Source organism: Macrosteles quadrilineatus, unplaced genomic scaffold, assembly GCF_028750875.1.
Source record: "Macrosteles quadrilineatus isolate MER2022 unplaced genomic scaffold, UCM_ALF_1.0 Scaffold_1__1_contigs__length_201487025, whole genome shotgun sequence".
NCBI lineage: Eukaryota > Metazoa > Arthropoda > Insecta > Hemiptera > Cicadellidae > Macrosteles > Macrosteles quadrilineatus.
The window spans coordinates 197,589,953-197,604,299 of NW_026542594.1; the positions used below are offsets into that span (position 1 = coordinate 197,589,953).

General features: G+C 35.8%; 1 protein-coding gene across 1 annotated transcript in view; it reads left to right on the forward strand.

The window, feature by feature from the left end:
• The first annotated feature begins 827 nt into the window (after nucleotides 1-827).
• LOC128993842 (lissencephaly-1 homolog) overlaps nucleotides 828-14,347 on the forward strand; it is a 60,322-nt gene continuing 46,802 nt past the window's right edge. Inside the window, exon 1 of the mRNA XM_054417899.1 lies at nucleotides 828-922. The gene's annotated coding sequence lies outside the window, so the exon portion shown is untranslated. The remainder of the gene's footprint in view (nucleotides 923-14,347) is intronic.

A 14,347-nucleotide genomic window follows, 5' to 3' on the forward strand; every position in this document is an offset into this window, starting at 1 on the left:
AGGTGATGAGGGGGGGGGGGTTTGGACTTTACCCTAGACACCACTTAGCATGTTGCGTCTATGCTACACCACTTACTAGTAGGTGTACCATTGAGTGTGTACCTTCTCATTCTCGGTGTCTGCAGAGCGCCTTTAAAGGAGATGATGTAAAATTGTTTTATGAATACAGACGGCTTCTGAGAAGTACAAGTAACAACTGTGTGCGACTATCTAGGGTGTGCAAAAAAACCGACGTTCAATGGACCACTTATGGACATGGATGTGGACCGGCACTTTGTGGAAGGCTTATCACGATACATTAGATTCCTCTACCACTCACGTCAAAACCATTAACGATAGGTTACTGAAAATTAGGTAGGTCTGAGAAAAATAGGTACATTTCCTTCATTTTTCTAGGTCTTGCTTGACGTTATGAAAAACAAACACCTTAATACTTGAGGTATTCAGTCGGAGGTATTGTATTTGGACACTTCTGACACCATATTGTATTTGGATTATAATAGATTATGCTACGGGTGTTTAGGCTCTGCAATAAGAAGACATCTTGAGGACGGAAGAGTGTGTATTCGTATTCTCAAAGACAGGGCTGCCACATGTATAACAATAAATTATACACTACTGAGTACATGATATACATATAACAGGAGGTTTCTGTTTCTGAAGATTTATTGCATGTTGGTGAGAATGTTTTTCAACACATAATCAACGCCTACATTCCCGTTTTAAGTGTGCTGATGGTCTGTGACACCTTTGAAACTCTGTAATTGTAGTCAGCTGGATTTAAAAATCTCGTGAAATCTCGTTTAGAGCAGACATCTCGTTTTCTCCGAGAAAATTGAGCAGTTCGGTAACGATTCATTGAAGTGAAGTGCGGTTTGTTGTGGTCTGTGAATTTTACATTTTATTGTGTTTATTAGTGTTGGTAAGTAATAACTTTTATACTAAATTAATGATTTAACCATCATAAATTTGTAATCGGATTTGATTTTGCGGTAGACTTGTTTATTTAGGAGTTATGATTCATTTCATTTGTATATTACTTGCGATCGATCAAAGATGGCAGTAGTTCCCTGTTACAACAGGCCAAATTAATAATTTGCAATAATAGGCCTACTCTCGGTCGTTAAAGTGAATTCAAATCGTTTAAAAATTGATGTTTACTTCTTTAACCATGAGAAAATCGCTTTGAAAGTGTTGTCATCCCTGTTATAAATTTCTAGCCGAAGCTGTCGCACTATGGATCCTGAGACGTAGCAAATTGCCAGTGTCGAAAAAATTGCCACCGATGCTTTATTTCATTCACACGTAATTACATGAATTGATCGGAGGTACTCAACGTTATTTACATTTAATAAGACATTCGACACCCCCGTCCGCCTTTCCATAATGTTCAAGTTTCCTTGCAAGCCCAAGATACCTAAGCTAACTTACTGTAGTGCCAAAGCAAAATGTTCATAGGCTAGCCTAACCCAATGATTCAATGATTTATTTGGCCACCAAGCAATGCAATAGGCTATGTCACTCTCAATACAAAATAAATAATAATAGCCTAAATAGTTGATCTTGACTTACAAAGGCTGCACTTTACTTGACGTCCTACACTCATTCGATTGTTTTTTCGATTCAATATTTTCATTCGATTGTTTCATGCGATATATCGTTTGGTTAGTTAGGCTAGGTTAACCTTACCTAACTAACCAAATGATATCGAATGAAGCAATCGATTAATCGATATAGGCTATCGATCGATATTTTCATTCGAATGAGTGTAGGACGTCAAGTAAAGTGCAGCCCTTACAAATAAATGCATGCTACATATAATAAGTTAGGGGAACAAACAGACCACCGCATGCCAAAACAAAACTAAAGCAAAAACCATGCAAAAAAACCTAAAACGGCTGCACTTTAGTTTACGTCCTACACTCATTCAAATTAATAGACTATAGATCGGTATATCGATTACTTCATTCGATAAGTTATCAAGTTTGGTTACTGTAGATTAACATAACCTAATAATTTAATTAACCAATTGAAATAATCGATACTTGGAATAATCTGTATTTCAATATTTTTCATTCAAATCAGTGTAAGACATAAGTTAAACTAAAGTGCAGTCCCCAAAACAAGATCTGTTACGCTTGGACAAGATAAGCTTTAGATGAGGAATAGGGCTTAGGCTCAGGTGTAATATAGCCTAAGTTTAATAGGCTACATTTTTTGTTTTTATAAATCACTACTTTTAGTCATAGGCCCCTAGGCCTAAGTTACATTATTTAAGTTTTAAGTAGGCCTATGTTTGTTCAGCCGAGTAGGTAGCCTAAGTAACTTATGCAAGCATGCTTAAGTATAAATTAAAACGTAGTTCACTATAACCTTTTAACCTTACACTAAGTTTTAACCTAACTAAGTTTAAAAAAAACAAAAAAAAAACCTTAACGTACACCAAATTTAACTTTATAACTTGACTAAGTTTAATCTAACCTAGGCCTACATTTTTAGACCTAGGAGTTAATCTTTTTAACAGTTAATCCAACCTACATTTTTACACCTTGGACTTAATTTAATGTAGGTAGGCCTAGGTAACTTAGTCACAAATTAGCACAAAGTTTGACCTGCCTTCCCCACAAACCTGAATAAGATAGGCTTAAGTTATAAGAATATTTAAGTAGCCTGCTATGTTCAGTGCTCAATTGTGTTTTCAGATGCCTTTTATCTTCCGTAACATATGTACTATAACGTACTTTATTTAAAAAAAAGTAAAAGCCTTTGCATTAACATTAAGAGGCGGTTCACGAGTACGGGGTTCCGTAAAAAACCGGCTATAACTGGATTTTGCGCTCGAACTAAGGATAACCCATGACTCGTGAACCGCCCCTTAAACATCTGGTTTATTGACTTAAACCCCATTTTTTTTTATTTAGGCTAAATTGAATCAAAAGATAAAATTTTTAAATATAAGATAGGCTAAGTTACGTTGTGTTCAACGTTTTGGAATTTTATTTTTATTTCTGGATCTTACTCAGCGGCAGGTTTGTCAGCTTTTCTAATTGTAGGCCAGGCTATATAAATTAAAATTTTACCATGACATAAGTAGGACTGCAATAAAAGGTTATGAGGAAAGTCTTTTAAACCTAAACTTATGTAGCCTATTATTGGGCTAGTAACCCCTTATAATTTTAGGCCTAAATGATAATACAGTCTTAACAAATGTTTTAGTTATTAGCATGTTTCACTTTCCACAATGAAACTTTTGTTAGCAATCGCCTAATTTTGGGATTATTTTAAAAGTTAGGCTATAGGCCTAATTAACCGCAATACAATGATAATTTCTTATGATTTCTAACAATCTAGTGATAGAGTCGTAACCAGTCTTTTCAATTATTTAAGATAGGGACGCCACTTTGTGCGTATTTTAACCCAAATATGAGTGACGGATGAGTGGTGACCTTGTTAATGACTAAGGCCGACATATTCCTTAGACACAGCTGTTAATTACCGTAATAGCCCATACAGCTAACGGCAACTAAGGGACCTACAGTTTATAGCGGAATCCAAACCACATTTTTGTCTTTGTATTACCGTAACAAAAATGGTCTAATTATCAGGATAGTACTGCGGGTAGTCGTAGTACTTGCTAGTGCGGACGTTAATCCACACCAAGGAGTATCGCATCCACAGTGCATCCCTACTACTAGTAGTATCCACAATTCGTAACCTCCTAGTAGCTGGATTACAGTATGACGTTTCAAAATTTACGGTTTAATTACTATTCATTCTTGCTTTCAACTATGCTATGACTATGGAATTTCTTGGCCGTAAAGCAAACTGTGGCTCAGGGGGGGGGGGGGGTTGAACTGATTTTTTGCGAACCATTCAAGAGATTCTTCCTTGAGAAAAATCAACAGACATTGCCAGAATGAGACCTTGAAACGAGTGAGTGTTTGTGTAGTTGTGTGTATTCAAATGACTCATCAAGATGTCACAAGTCGCTAAGGGCATTGTCATTCATCGTCTAGTCGGGCAATGTTATGGAAATCCTTGCGTCAAATCTCATTTACAATGAATGAAAATATATTAGGCTATATGTTAGAGCAAGATCAAAGGACACAAGATTATTTTAGTAGCCTAACATAGCTAAGTTATGCAAATATATTTCTCACTCTTCTACCATAGATTAAAGAGGATAGACCTACCTTTAAATATACTTGTGTCACTCTTTGATCCGTGCTCATACATTTAGGCTATTTTGAATGCATATTTAGCTGCAAATAGATCAAAATACATTTAACATAGTTCATTGCTTTCTTAGTGAAGTGATACACCTAGTGCAGTCCCACAAGCTAAGGGAAAAATGCGGACAGGAAGGATGCCAAGTATGAGAAGTACTGGTTTTTACATAAAAACTGAGATATAGTTGATTAAATCTCTAAATTGCTCACCTGCAGGTTAAACTGAATAATTTTAACTTTTTAAGAAAGTACAGACTCATCTACATAATAGGTCTACTGTATCGGTACCCACAGTGTTCTAACTCTTCTACATAGTGTTCCAAAAGAGGTGGGAACATGTTAATATTTTTCTAAAATTTTTACCCAAGGACAAACTAGGTCAAATATGTCAATGTCTCATCCTTTTTGAACACCCTGAAAGAAATTAAAGGTTTTGTTGCTGACTGGCCAGGCTAGTGCGTTGATTGTCAGGTTGTAACTCACATATAGTTAATGTCCAAGTAGGCGTACAGTGAAGAGCTGAGTCAAAATGGTAAAGACATTCATTGAGTAACTATTGAAACCAAGTTTTCTAGTTTTCCATCAAGGTCACTTACTGTGTCGTAACTAACTCTGATGTTGGGTTATGTGGAACCGTCTTAATAATTCTTTACGGGTTTATCGAGCTGTCACAGGTTAATTTTTGCAGGACTTGTTATAAATAATTTTACTTCCAAAGTACCCTTGTTTACTAGCTTATATAAAACTCCCCTGTATGTTAGGCCAGTGTTGGTTGGTCATGAATCATAATTCTAACGTAGGATTTTGACACCAGAATCCATTGTGGTTTTCATTGTCAGATGTAATTCACTCTCAGAAGTTTTCCCATATTTGGGACTACCCTTGTTTGGCTACACTAAGACTTTTAAAAGTAGTTGGATTCACATTAAGGTTAGATTTTTTGGATGTGGTTGTAGAAACAAATTAAGAATGCTACAAAATCCTACATAGGCCTACTCACCCTAGATAAAGAAAATATGTTACACACAATTTGCCATCGCTGATTCATGTTTGTTCATTCTAATGTGCGCTTTAAATTTAAGATAGCATTTTTTCATAAACATTTTTTAGGCCTAAGCAGATTTTGGTTTTTATTATTGTTAATGTATTACTCTGACACTTTCAAATTTTATCTGGTTTACCTTTCCAATGTAAATTATAGGACAGGAGCCTCTTTTCAGTTTGAAACCTGTATCATAAATGAAGTATTCACTGTTAAATAATGCTACAAATGATCGGTTGACAGTAGTATTGTTTATTTTAATGTTCTTGAGAGTATACTCTACAAATAAAAATACATTGCTCAAAAGGAAAACAACTTAAACATTTTTGTAAAAAGAAAGGTGAGGTTGTGTTTAAAATATTTTTTGTTCCACCTGATAAAGCCAGTTAGAAACAATTATTGGAAGGTTGATGTAAACTCCGGATTAGGGATTAGAAAGTATTGTAGGCTATGAAGTTAAATAAATATTTATGAGGTGAATGTAAAGAAGGATTAGAGTGAAAGGAGATAAAAAACTATAAATTAACTAATTAAATTATACCTTCATGTTGTCCTTTTTGTTGTGATAGCATAGAATGAAAGCGATATTTTTACACTTTGGATACCATGGATTTAAGAAGTTGTACTTTAATTCTCTATGCAGTTCTGGATTATCATTTTCATCATACCATAATGTGTCATATTTTTATGTGATGGTATGACTAGTAAATCTTAAATGAGTTTTCTAAATTTACAGTTAGGCAAATTTACCTATAGGCTAGGGCGTATTTAGTGTTAACCTACATTTTATTCTAATGAGTTCATTAACCAGCATGATCTATTATAGTCCTACTAGCAGCTAATGGACTATGAACATACAATTATGCAATTATTTTTAAAATTGTACAAACTATTTTGTAGGGCCCGAAAAATTATGTAGCTTATCATAGCGTTCTTGTATGCTTAACGATTATGAAGAAAATATGTAAAAAAAAACTGTACATTTGGAATTGGTACCTATGTTATTCTTGTGGAGAAATTGTTGTAGTTTGTTTGTCTAGGGATGTATTTTGACTAAATTTGGCAAATTTGTTTATTTCATACAAACCTATTTACATGGCATTAAAAATCACTCTTATTAAACTTACCATATAGAAGCAAATCTAAGCTCTCATTAAATGTCATTTAGAAAATAAAGCTGACAATTTTTAGGGATACTCGTTTGTTTAGTAAATATCCAACCAGGTAAATGGAACTCCGCTTAGTCTGCAGGTTTGTTGCTGCAGAGGTTTATTCAATTAAATCAAGAAGTCTTCTCTAGTACATATGAGGTTGTACTAGAGGAGGTTGTGATTCAGTCCCAGTAGTACAGTACAGAAGACTGTTGTGCAAAAGGTTTTGCATCTGAGCTATTGTAGGCCATTCAGACCTGTGCTAAATCTCTACGGTCCGTTATGAAACTTGTAAAACGTTATCGTACATCATTGTTAGTAAACTGGTTGGTTACGGAATGGCATGGGATAGTCCAGCCAGTGCCACACCTTGCTCCAGGCAGCAATCAGAAACTTATCTCCAGGTGCCTTCTGGATAACATCCATGGTTGTTACTCAAGTTGGGTTTGAGGTTAACTAATGTTTTGGAATTAATGTTTTGATCTCAGTCGGCATTTCCTAGTGTGTGTTTCGTCTGATGCCAGTGTTGATTTAGCGTTTGACTATTGCTGAGTGGTTTTGGCATTCGTATCGGTATTCGGAAGGTCTCTGGTTCGATCCTGAAAAATCTCAGCAGCTTTTTGATGGTTGGAAAATTGACACAGCTGTTCTTGATCATTGAGCTTTTGATAAAATGGTCGTGGCTAAGAAACAGCTGATCTTAGTCAGTACAAAGCTACACAGATTATCGTATTCCATTCCATTTTACGTTTACCGGTACTTTTAATTCATGGATTAAAATACGCACCCATGTGTATGTCTCTGTCTTCCAGAATTGAAATTATTACTGTAATATACACATTCTGTTTCCGTGTTGAAGTTGTAAAATAAAAATACACCCCCGCTGCAACAAACCGGCAGACTTGATTCTCACTCAAATATCACCTTAAAACACATATTTATTCCTTATTTAAATGGCATTAATTTAACAAGCACTTAAGGTTTGCTGCTACAACAGGGAAGGTAAAAAAGTGTTGTTTAGTGAAATGGTAATAGTTTAGTTTGGAATTAATACATTTTCCAATTTTGATCAAAATATGTTCGCATACAAGTAAACTAAAACAGTTTACCATAAGAATGGGTTTGGTCTTCATAAAAATAACAACAACAAAAACATGTTAATGTTACAGTTTTTTTTTTCTTTTAAAAAACTATTAAGCTCAACAATGCTTCAATAAACTATAATGTATTTTAAAGCTCCAAATGGTTTGGAAAGAAATTTCAAAAGCAAAATCTTAGATAATTATACAGAAACTACGTGCCATTGTATTATTTTTAATTCCATAGCTTTTTGTGACATCTAAAATTGACTCATTTTTGTGGACCTTTTCTACTAATTTACTACCACTATTTCATTCTATGTCACTATAAACAACTGAAGTCTTAGTTTATGTCATGGTTCAAAACAACCCAACGTAACCTAACCCAACCCTAAGTAGAAATTATTGTAGATAGGCCTACTGTAATTTATAACATTTTAACCTGAAACAATTATTGTAGTGAATTTGGAAAATGTCCATTTTTGTAAAGTTAGCTATAAGCCGCTTTGCAAAGCGGTGACCAGTCGTAAATAAAATCCCAAGCAACAAGTTTGAGCATTCTTAAAATAATCCGTATGCTAACTTCTCTTTCGACGCACTGTGACTGCAACATGGACTAGTGGAAGTAAAAGCATGTAGAGAGCTCTCCTACTCGTGACCTGCGACCTCAGATTATTTTCCCGCCGACCGCAGCCTTGAACAGCTGACAGTGACTCATTCCCGCCAACTAGGCAACCCAGCTGATCACATGGCGGATAAAAATGTCCCATCGCATTGTTTGCCAACTACGAAAATAACCGCTTTGTTGCCCAACAAGATGTTGGATTTCGTAGATAACTTGAGGTTCTTTAATCTCTAAGATAGATTACGCCATATGCATTCACTTTGATCATAGAATAGAATTTGACATCAGCTTTATTACTTCAACCATTAGTTTAGGATAGTTTTCTTTCTGGTGTAGGCTATCTGAAACGTATATCTTGCATTGGTACATGTATCAAAATCAAAAACGGATTACACTTCTCTAAAATAAAAATAAATCCTTGACGCTGTAAAAACAATTAGCATACAAATTAAAAACTTCTTATGTTCTTAACTTTTACGATGGTCTATTTAATTTTTGAGATATATGGAAGGTCATTAAATACTGAAGTTTTGTTCAGTTTTGTTTGTGAAACATACGGAAACGTAAGAAGACATACTTGAGGAAAAACGACGTTTACATAATTGTTTTGCCTTAAACCCAAGACTCTCAAACACTGTACAACAAATTTTTAGGTTAGGTCAGATCCAAACATTGAACAAAATTGGTAAACGCTGCACCAGCTGATCGTAGTAATGCTTTAAGTGTAGCCAGCTTAGTTTCAAGCGTACACGTGCCTAATAAAAGCACGCTGTTTTGTTGGAATACTTCTGGTGTGCGACAAAAGTAAGTAGATTCAACAATTAGCAACTTTCTGTTCTATAAGGAAGGCCACTTTGTCAGGTGACTGTTCATTGTTGTGGCAGGCGGCGCAGCACCTTGTATAGTTGTGGGCCGGGAGCACGCCGTCCGTAGAAAGGAGTTTGGCCACTTTCTAACTTTGATGTTTATGATTTCACACTCGAATACGATGATAAGCATTGTACGAGGAATATTTATGGTGATTACGATTCAACGTTGTCATTCGGCTGTGTTAATTGGACAAGATTCTTTAGTTGAAGGGTCTTATGGTGATCGTTGGTTGTGCCATAATCTTAGGGTAGGTACGTATTGATTTTTTTTAAATCAGGTAGTAAGGATAGCGTTAAAAATTATTACAAATATGGGCGACTAAGTAACTCAATTAATTCTTAGGTTATACCTAGGTAGGCCTTACCTTTGAGCTTAGGTTATATAGCTGAAACGTCAACTAATTTGTTACGGTCATATTTTTAGATTTACGAAAACCTGTAGAACTAAAAAACATTTGGGAATGCGACATATTTACAGTAAGCACTTACACATTTTCTTTAAATTGATTCTTTATAATTAACTTAAATCCAACGTAAAATTTACGCATGTTACAGTACACATTCGATCCTTTTGGTATGCTTCAAAATTGTTAAAACATAGCAAAGGTGTTGGCAAGGATAATCAAAAGTTTTGTCGAGTTTGTTCCCGCCGAATCTTTTATTTGGCATTTTTTTGTGGGTTTTCACAAACATTTCATATTTCCCAAAAGTATATTTTTTGTCTCCAATCATTCCACAATATTCTAGTTCAATAGATTATTGTTTGTGACATAATTATTAAACATTATTCTCATGATATACTTTATGGTAAATTTTTAATAGACAAGTTTACAACTGTACGAACGTATTAAAGTGCTATGTATAAGTTATTATGTATTAAACACGGTAACAGGTCATTAACAAGAAAGGAATGCCAAACGAAATATTCTTAGGCTATTCTCTTGATCTTAGCTGGAATCGGTTTGTTTGGTGTTAAATCCGCTATGCTCTTAAAAATAGCCTGTGTTCCGTGATTTTTGCATGTTCAAAAACCTTGTTTCTGTCCAAAATAAAATATTTTTGTAGGTTTATACAATATTTGAAACTCCGAGGGTGTTTTACTTTCTATACGAAATTTTCGCGAATTACCTCCACGTTAAGCCAATTTAAAACCTAAGCAAATGGATTGAAGCCACAAATCTCAGTAGGCCTACTAACAGTCATACCACAAGAACATAAGCGACTTATACTAACTTTTAGTAGTTGCCGATGTTGAGATGTGCCTATGAAGGAGGTACTCTATAGTGCCAAGTAAGTTGTACTATAATTACCATGCCGTAACCACGAAGAGCCGAGCAACGGATATTTATCAATGCCAATTATCATAGCGGTGATTTGTCCATTACAGTACATTAGCATGCCACGAGGGTCATCTTTCTCTTTCTCTCTCGCGTCGTACATTCGTGCGAAGTTTCGTGGTTGAGTTTTTAGAAGAAAGTTGTTACTTTTATGTCATACTGAACACACCAGGGTTTCTATGTATATCCGTCTCACCAGGGTAGGTTAGGTAACTTCGATTATTTGTTGGAAAAATAGTAGTTTTCATCACTAGGAGTAAAAGTGGCTGGGTGTGCCTTTCTGGTACGCAATCGTGTTTGTCGATTGTGGGAAATACGAAAAAAGACTCTTTCGCTCCTTGTGATGAACCGCTATTAATACTTGAATACTTTTCAATGAAATGGCGACCATACAAAGTAGGTATTTTAAGCCAAGTATGAATGGAGATGAGTGGCGCGATCTTGTGGTCTTGTTAGTGACTAAGGCTGACATATTCCTTAGCTGTTAATTAATCGCCCATACAGCTAATGTCAACTAAGGGACCTACAGTTTATATTGGAATCCGAACCACATTTTTGCCTCGGTATATACGAATTGGTATAATTTTCAGGATAGTACTGCGAATAGTCGTAGTACTCACTCGTGCGGACGTTAATCTACACCAGGGAGTATCGCATCCACAGTCTGTATTATGGAACTTGTCCCCTCCGTCTACATGGGTCTTCAACCATCGGCATGGCCAGTCTCCAGGTAGACGGAGCATCAGGAGACAGGTTCCGTCACACAGACTATAGTATTCATCAATCAACTCTGTGCGAATCGCTTTAACTATTCTCACATCCGAGACTGTAGCGAATAAAAGGTGCTTGACGATTCACATGGGTCACTGTGTTCTGTAAGATATGCTAATGTCCATCGCAGGGTGAACTGGTCTTGTGTTGGCTCGGCTGATGATGTAGTCTATTGCCCTTGGCCTACATCAATGCCAATCTACGTAGTGACACTCACACTCACAGATGACACTCGATTATCCGTCTCTTGATAGTCCGACACTCGTTAATCCGACTTGGACACTATCACTTCTGTGTTGGAATTGTGTTCATTTCGTGTTGTAGGAGATTCGTGGTCTTTGTAATGGTGGATTTTCAGGGGTTTACAATAATTTAGTCAATTAGTTATCATGTGAACGTACGTAGTGTCTTGATAGATTGGGTTGGATTAGGTTAAAATACGCACCTAGGTGGCGTCCCCATCTCAATGATTGATTGATTGATCTATATAATGCCATGTCACCTGCCTTCAAGGCGAAAATTGTTTTGGTTTATACCAGCTGTTTCAACGCGTTTACAGTTGATTTATCAAAAAGCCAAGTACGTCTGATCAAGTTTCGAACTATGAAAAAGCTTTAGACTTTTCTCAGGATCGAACTGGTGATCTTTTACTGAAGGGCGAGCACTACCACTCTACTACTCAGTTATCTAGAAGAGTATATTAATTTCAGATAGGAATAAATAATCATACTAACAGATTGATTTAAACTTTTAAACCCCCGATTGATGTTTAAATAACAGCTATATCTGGGTTCTTATGTTAGCTGTTCTATGATTTATAACTCTTCTCCGAAACGAGTTAAGGTCAACTAAATGTCGCTTAAATGTCACCAAATATCATGACGTTTACTTGTAAAGGGTGCGGACAATAAATAAAAAACACATCGTGCTTTACAAGTACATACGACTTTTTATATCATTGACTTTAGATACTAAACCATCTGTAATACGGTAGTACGACGTATTTCTTGACAATAGCATTTTCTATAATAGAAATGTAGACCTTCAACTAACTCGAAATATTTAATCAAGTAATTTTAACCTAAATTCTTTTAGACACTACTATATTTTTATTTGTCTTACTCTTAAATAACAAAGTTTTAAAATTATCCAAAAGAAAATACAGTAGAACCTCGACAACAATACCCTCATGGGGATTTATAATACTGTAGACTTGTTATCAAGATTGACTCTTATACAGGTTTGCAATAAGATGTGATTAAGGGTAAAATAAATTTTCCATCAGGAAATACAGTTGATAACAAGACTCTCATGGAGATTTTTAATACTGTAGACTTGTTATCATAGTTAAGTTGAATTCTTATCGAGGTTTGCAAAACGTGTGATTAAGGGTAAAATCAATTTTCAGTAAGGAAATACAGTAGAACCTCGATAACAAGACTCTCATGGGGATTCAAAATACAAGGCTTGTTATCGAGGTTGCCTTCTTTTCGAGGTTTTAAATAACATTTGATTAGAGGTAAAATTACGTCCAGGGGATTTTAAAATTACTTATTATCAAGGGCGACTTGTTATCGAGGTTCCACTGTATTAGTACATTTTCTCGTGGGCTGAGCAAAAGTCAAAATCGGATGTTACGTAACGTGGGCGTGTGATTAATGGACCGATTTTCTAATTTACAAAGATATTTATTTATTAGACACGCTCCGTCGCCGAACCTATTACTTGTTTGTCATGTAATGAGCCAATGGTAGAGCGGTTGGTGTAGGTATATTGACTGCACGGTACAATGCTTTTGGACATAGTTATCTAGTGATTGGGTGTTTGCGATATAACGTAAATACAGGGTGTCTCGTACTGATTCTTATGCATCGATACTAGATTCTAATTCTAATTTACCAAATATTTCAATTGGCGAAAAAATTTTATTTCATATTTACATTTGTAAATCCGTCAGTTTGAGATTTTAACACTGAAATTGCTTTTTCCTACTACTGCATGGAACTGACCACATAGCCACACTCGTAAATAGTATGCAAAACAGGTATTTTACGCTCAAGAGCGGAAATGAACATTCACACTGTTGGCAGTTACCGTGGAGACGGTACAGCAAAAAAAAAAAAAAAAAAAAAAAACATAAAAAAGCAAACGTAACCTAAATTACATATATATAACTATAAGATAAGGTTAATCTGTGTGTGTTATGACACCTAAGTTAATCATGGTAATGGTAAAATCTTGTTGTATATGTACGAGCACAAACAGCCATTGCCGATCTCGAAACGTTTACCGCACTCAGCTATAAAGCTTCGTGAGGTCCAACGATCACTAGTGCGGCCATCTGAAGTCCTAGAGAGCCAATGACGTACTTTGCGCTCCTAATACGCAAATAGATTTTTTATATATTATCGATTTTGATAATTAATTATAAGTGGAGTGTTTCAAATACGTGATGCAATTTTTTTATTCCGGCAGCAATCAAAATTTGTGGTTTCAATACGAAAAAGTTCTTGCTTGAGACCTGCTTTTTCCAGATAGGTACATTAGAAAACTACTGGTTCTCTAGGATAAAAGTTCCGCGTCCTAACAACTAGACCATTTTCTCATCACTGCCTCACCACAGTACCAGCTGAGATCTCTCTTAAGTGCACTTCTGGAAGTGCACTTAGTTCCACATAGTTTACGTATACCCGACTTTCTTTTTCGCTATTCTAAACAGCCACTATATAAAAACTGGGCCCGAAGTGCCGCAGACGATACACAGACAATGGTGGGAGCGCTTTCACCTCACTTGCCTCTAGATCGCGCTCATTGTCTGTTGTCTGTACACTCACACTGACGACTCATTACGTAGCTTATCTGCACACTGCACTGGAATGTCTTCATGACGACAGTCACACGGAGGGGTATTGACTATTGTTCTTTAGCAGTAGTAGTCATTTTTTGTGGTGCACGCCTATTTTGGTTCGTCCACAATATATGAGGGGAAGTTCCCCCACAACCTTTTTCTGCTGTATGTTGCATTTGATATGTGTTTTTGAAAAAAAATTATCTGTTAAGGACTATGTTTAATGGTAGGATCAAGACGTGGATGGAGTAGATTCTTCAAAACTGCCTAAATTGTATGAACGGAGTATAGTGTAGGCCAATGTATGCCAGCCCTATCGTCTTCAACAATTTCAATATGATAGTTTCATAAGCACTAGTAGGCGCGTGCCACAAAAAATTCATATATCGGTAATGT